General features: G+C 44.1%; 1 long non-coding RNA gene across 1 annotated transcript; it reads left to right on the top strand.

Moving 5' to 3' along the window:
• Positions 1–2,767: 2,767 nt before the first annotated feature.
• Positions 2,768–5,573, top strand: LOC140848685 (uncharacterized). The gene is made up of 3 exons (XR_012129787.1): positions 2,768–3,458; positions 3,886–3,952; positions 4,107–5,573. It is a non-coding gene; the product is annotated as an uncharacterized lncRNA (long non-coding RNA).
• Positions 5,574–6,555: the final 982 nt, after the last annotated feature.

Genomic DNA, 6,555 nt, shown 5'->3' with positions numbered 1-6,555 from the left:
CAGTTCTGGGGTATGTCAAAGGGATGCAAGAACCAACTGCAAGATCTCTCAATGGCCAAAACTAGAAAAATTTGAGAAAAAAAGTAAATAAGCTAATATTTGATTTTAACACAAAATATGAAATAAATGTCCTTGAGTCCATACTGACATAAACAAATGATTGAATCAGCCAATCAATGGGAGAGAATATACAAATTTTCCATATAGTAGAATTCAAAATAATTTATGTAGGTGCTCTGCCATCAGGGAGGTGAAGCATGTCTCCCCACGCAAGTGTAGACCACACACAGTGATTTCCTTCCAAAACCTGCAGTATGGAAAGGGAGAAAAAAAGAGTAAGTTTAGAGTGGAGAAATATGACAAACATTACCTCAGCCAGGGAATCAGGTCAAGATCAACAATCATAAGTCACGTTGGTGGTATGTATCTTTGATATGTGATCAAAATGGCACTTGGCCTCTGTGGTTTTCCTTTCCAAACATCAGTCTATTTAATTAAAAAGAAAACATCAGACAAAGCCTAATTGAGTGACAGTCTACAAAATATGTGACCAATTCTCCTCAAAACTGCCCAGATCATCAAAAACAAGGGAAGTCTGAGAAACTGTCACAGCCAAGAGAAGCCTAGCAGACAAGAAACTAAGTATAATGTGCTATCCTGGATGGATCCTGGAATAGAAAAAGGACATAAGGTAAAAATTAAAAATGTCGCAATAAGTATGGACCTCAGTTAATAATAATAATATATCAATATTGGCTTGCTAATTATAACAAATGTACCACCTTCATGTACAGTGTTAATAACTTCGGGATCTGAGTGTGAGATCTATGGGAACTCTGTACTCTCTTTGCAAGTTTCCTGTAAATTTAAAACTATTCTAAAATATGAAGTTTATTTTTAAAAATGGGATAACACTATAAAAATCATTTGGTGAGTGGTTGCTCTTAAATGATAATGAGACTGAGAAATTTTTGTTCACTCAAATGGCCTACAAGGTGAGCAGAGAGAGGCACGCCCTGGTAAGGCCTCTTCCTATAGAAGCTGGAATTTTAAGGGTATGGGTACTGGCTGATGCCAGGTTTCAGAGGAGGGGACCATTATTCTTCATGAGAAAAGGAAAGGGTCTTTTTCTTTTTCTTTCTTTCTGAAAGGAAGGAGGAACAAAATAAAGCAATAGCAAACACTGAGTATTGAACTATGTGCCAAGTGCTTTAACTGTTACAAGTGCTCTTCCTCATTGAATTTTGGTGAGGTAGGGTCCACTATTCCCCTAGATAGAAGGAAAGAGGGAGAAACTGAGGCCCAGAGAACTTGACTGCCCAATATCATGTAACTAATAGGGGATAGGGAGTATGATGCAGGATTTGAACCCAGGAAGATGCAGAGCCATCTCCATGAGGCTACTTGCCAGGAAATAGGATGTGACTACTCAAATCATCTGAAATGTTTCTAAACTCCTGGAATGCGTGGTGTGAGCATATTTTCTGTAGAAATAAGAAAAAGACTGAATTTTCTCTCTTTGAGGGCTTTGGACTATCAAAGGCCAGTGAGGGTTTAGGTCAAGTCAACTTAGCTCTCTGAGCATCAGGACAAGGGGCTGAGGGTGGGGGCACAGTACTTAGCTGACACTGGACAACACTTTCATTATTACGACTGGTCCTCCCCTTCCTGCCCCATTACCTCCTTACCCCTCACTCAGATACTCTAGAGGCTTCTTCAAGCTGGGCCACTTCCTCAGGGGAAACAGGATGTCTTCTACAGGTTTGGGCCAGGTCTCTGGGGGTTCAGGGTGGGAAGAGCCTATTTAATTGGTTGACACAGAGCTAGGCACCAGAGAGGAAGTAATGTTTCCGGGAGCTGAGGAAACTGCCATTTCCTCCTCCAGCAGGAAGCAGCCTTGGCTAGTCTCAGCAACCTGTAGCCAAGTGGAGCAATGGAAATGACAGCCTGGCAGTGTCTCAGATTTGCCTCCTGCAGTTTAACAATCTCTCAGTCAAAATAAACTGGCTCCTTAGGTCTCCAGGGTATGGTTAAGGTAATAATTGAGAGAGAAGCCAGAGGCCTGGCTATTGCACAAAGGCGTGGAAACACTTTTAAAATATTAGGTGGGTTTTGGCTTGCTTGGCCTCCTTAAAGCAGTTTAATTGAAGTATTGTGAAGAGAAGCAAAAGAGATTCAGGTATGATTTCTCAAACATCAGTCTCCATCTCATGAGACCCTGGACTGATGGGGATAGGGGAAATTCTGATCCTTTAAGCATATCTGTAGACACACTTGCAACAGGGAGGCTATATGATTCAGTAGAAAGGAAACTCAAAAATGAATCAGAGAGAACTGGATTCAAATGTGAACTTCACCAGATACACTGTTTTGAGATAGTCACAACATGGCTGACCTCTGCTTTCTTCATGTAGCAAAACCCTCCCTGTTTACTACACAAAGTTACTCTGAAATCAACCTAATTCCTTCTTCTCTTTATCTCCTCCTGTCCACCAGCTCCAGAGCCCTGGAGGCTTCCTCCCTTCCTCCTCCTTCTCTCCTTTTTTTGGTCCTTCCTTAAAAGTTCATTGAGAACCTACTTAATGTCTGGAAATGATTTCACCTTTGGGGATTCAAGGGGGAATGATACAGAGCTGAAGTTCATTTGAGAAAGCAGATAACAAACAAGTAAACACAAATAACGAGATAAATTTATCTTGTGATCAACGCTGTTGACCTTGACAGAAAGTGGCTGGATGGGGAGGCTTACTCTAGTGAGAGGGTGGAGGCCCCCCTGAGGAGGTCACATTTGAAAGATACCTAACTGAGGAGACTGAGGTAGTCTTTCAGAGGGTGGGCTCTGAGTGAGAGGGGGTGGGGCAACTGAATGTGTGTTAATTGGGGGATTCTTGATACCAGAGATGGGGTGGTGAGCCAGACAGACAAGGTTTCTGCTCTCATGGAGTTTATATTTTGGAAGAGGGTAGCAGAGAAAAACAAATAAATGGATAAAATCAGTTATTGATAAATACTCTAGAGAATTAAGACAAAGGTTGCCACCAAGTAGAGTTAACTGGGTGAGCAGGCAGAGGAAACAGCAGTGTAGAGGGCCTAAGTCAGGACAGGCCTGCTGGTTAAATAAACAAAAGGAATAAAATTTTCCTCTGATCCACACCTGGATGTTCCCTACACCTCGCTGGTCACATTCATCACTGCCCCCTTGACAGCAGCCCTGAGTGCCCTCCCCACGTGCTAGTAAGAATTCCAGCGAGCTCCAGAGATTCTCCTGGGGAGTGCTAGCTCAGTGTGCAGCTTGGGTATTGCTCAGCCACTGCCCCCTACTGGACTGTGTGGAAATCAGCGAGACTGCTTGGCACATCTCATTCAGAACTACTGAGCCCTCTATCATGGTGGCCTCTCCTAGTGATGCCGGGGTTCTTGTTCACGAAGCCGAAGAATGAGCTTCACAAACACTCAAGGTAGGAGAGCAAGGTACAGGCTTTTATTTAGAGATGAAGTGAGAGGATAGAACTCCCAGCTCACGCCAGAAGGGGACAAGAGAGTCCGTGGTTGGCTCATTGTCTAGAGGTTTTATGTGCGGTTGAGGATTTTTAGGAATGAGGGTAAAGGGTTAGGCGTGCAGACTTGTAAGACCGCCTGCCCTGTCCCCAAGGTGGACTGGGTTGTTGTTTGTTTGCTTGGGTTTATAGTTGAGATTGCTTACCAAAGTAGTCTTTTGCCTAGGTTGCAGATTACTTAATTATGATTAAAGAAGGGAAAATAGCACATAGTTACAATTAAAATAAACTGGGTCTTTTAGCAGGATAAGGTAAATTTTACATTGTCATGATGTAATTGATACAATAAAGTGATGGTTTACGCTGAGATACTTTTCTTTATCTGTAGAACAGTCAAACATTCCAGGCCAAGTTGCTCCTGGCCTTTTGAGCTTTAAGCGATTTCACTGAAGAAGGTCTGTATTCCTAGTCACGTATACAAATCTTTACCCTAGAGAATTAGTGTGACTCTGACTTTGCATAATGCTTAACACAGAGTTTTGATAGGGACTTCTTTTCATATTGTTACATTGTTCTGACTGTAATTATCTTGCTCTGCTTTTTCTCCAGAGGCCCTCACCCTACTCTGCCTAATCCCACCGTCCCTGTCTCACCAGGACACAGAAGGGGGAGCTAGATGTCTAATAAAGCTGATGTCTAGCAAAATGCAGATGACTTGCTGAGGGGTGGGTCCAGCATACCATGTAGAGGTACCCCAGCAGGACCCGGTGGGACTCTCTACCTTTAGGAAGCAGATAAAGTTCTAGAGAAAGATCTGGGTTCACTCCTTCAAAAAGAGAATGTACAGTGTGCTTGCTATGTGCCAGATTGATCTGAGGGGTGGGCAATACCAGGGTGGATGCAGGTCTGGCCCTTGCCCTCACCACTCACTGATCTCAGAGGTTAGCAGGGCTTTACTACAAGGATGAGCATCTGGTTGCAATTCAAAGTGCATCAGGAGGCATGTGAATCACCAGCAAGTTAGAGAGAACCTCAGCCACACTGTCTTTCACAATAAAAAGAGTTCATTGGTCCACCAGAGCTTAAAAGTTGAAAAGTGGAAAGGCTTCAGGTGTGGTGCAGTTGGGCACCAGCTCTGTGTCTCTGATTCCCATGGCCCCATCCTCTCCCAAGGCCAATGCCTTTCTCAGGCTGGTTTCCCTCCAAGCCATTAGATGGCTGTCAGCCACCCCAGAGGCTGTGCTCTTTCTTATTCTGGAGAAAGAGAGAGAGAGAGAAAACGGGAGCAGAATATTTCTCCCCGCAACCTCAAAAAGACACTTGGTCCTGAACCTGTCTCTGTCACTTAGCAGGTGAGTGGCAACGACTTGTGCCTTGACTTCCCTATGTAATTTTCCAAATTCATAATACAGTTCTATAAAGTCTTAGTTTTCAGGATGAAAGAGGTACATTAAAAGTGTCTACCATAATGAAGGTCCTCAATAAGTGTCATTATTAGTAAATGTCCAGATTCCTCAGCATGACATACAAGTCCTTTCGTGTTGTGGGCTCAAATGACTCTGGCTAGGAGAGGGAGGGGGACAGTCTCCTATGTTCAGCAGACGCAAGTGCTCTTTCTGTCACGAGGTGGAGTCTTCCAAAGTGGGGAAAAGTCCTACAGCCAGTCATGAAACTTCTTTTTTGTTCCCAGGGGATTTTTTGTCCCTGGTCTTATCAGTCAGTGTCTACGTCTTGATCAGTACAGAGGGCGGTTTGTCATGTTTCCAGTCTGCAAATATTGACAAAAGAATGAGAGTTGGCTCAGTTCACTGTAATGAGTAAGAAACAACCCAGCTTGTTCAAATTTCCAGGAATTTTCTTCTGATCTGAGTGGCAATGTGGTTTTTGCCACTCCCCAAAGCCAGTGTCCTGTGCCCAGGAAAGCCCCCTGCTTATTGCTGTTGCTCCAAAATGTTTTCACCAAAATCAATGGGTTGAGTGTTTTTCCTGAGAATAGTAATTTTGCACAGTACGAACACAGCCTCAGTCTGCAAGGAAGATAGGAATTCCTGGAAGAAAGTGAGCCCGAACCTAAGAGCGGAGCTGTAGAACATGTGTGCTTGGGGAGCAATAACAGGGCTGGGAGGAGGGGATTGACGGAGCGGATGGGGTGGCATCTGTTTTTGGTGAAGTTTTAACTGGGATGGTGGGTAACCTGGGTCTTAGTCTCATCTCTGCCATTTATTACCTCTGAGATTGTTCATTCATTTAAAATGGACCAGATCCTAGGGATAAAGACTACAAAGTCTGCTCTTAGGAAATGATGATCTAATGACTGATATGGAGAAGTAGATTACAATAGAGTATGATAATGGAAGACATGGAAGAGAAGGGCTATGGGAGCGTAGAGAGGGGCACCAAATCCAGTCTTGCTGTTAGGGGAGCATCATGGAAGTCTTCCTGGAAGCAGAGAAGCATAGCATGTTGGGAAAAAGAGGCATTAGCCTGGAGGGGAAGGACAGGGGCAGCAAGCACTGTGTGCCAGGCAGCAGGAACAAAAAGCTGGAGGCAAAAGCGAGTAGGAGTGTAATGGGGCGGTGGGGTCAGCTGAGGCCAGGCAGTAAGCAGGGGTCCAATACCAAGAGCCCTGAGAGCCATTTTGGTTTCAACCCTATCTAAAGGCAGGGAGGAGCTACTGAAGGGCTTGAGGCAGGGGAGACATGGGCCTGTGTGTATTTTAAAGAGTTTTTGGTTGTTGTGTGAAGAATGGGCTGAAGGGGAATGAGATGAGGCAGGGACAAAATGCCAAGGCTGTCATACCGTCTGGTTGTTTGACGTTGTGGGGTTGGAAAGAGTAATGCGTGGAAGTGAAGGCTATTTGGGATGTGGTTACTTGGTCTCAGAGAAAGAATGGAATATTATGTGCCAGATAATCTGATGGCTTCACTCTGTTTCTTAGAACATCCCCTTAGCATAGGTACGGTTCTAAGAGATTAAGCGACTTGTCTACAACTTCTAAGTGTGGAGGCAGAATTCAAACCCTTATGCCCCTAAACCCCTTGTTTTTCACCACTAGATC

The sequence above is a fragment of the Manis javanica genome, chromosome 4, assembly GCF_040802235.1.
Source record: "Manis javanica isolate MJ-LG chromosome 4, MJ_LKY, whole genome shotgun sequence".
NCBI lineage: Eukaryota > Metazoa > Chordata > Mammalia > Pholidota > Manidae > Manis > Manis javanica.
The sequence above is the reverse complement of the archived record's forward strand: the minus strand, read 5'-3'. Positions and strand labels throughout refer to the sequence as shown.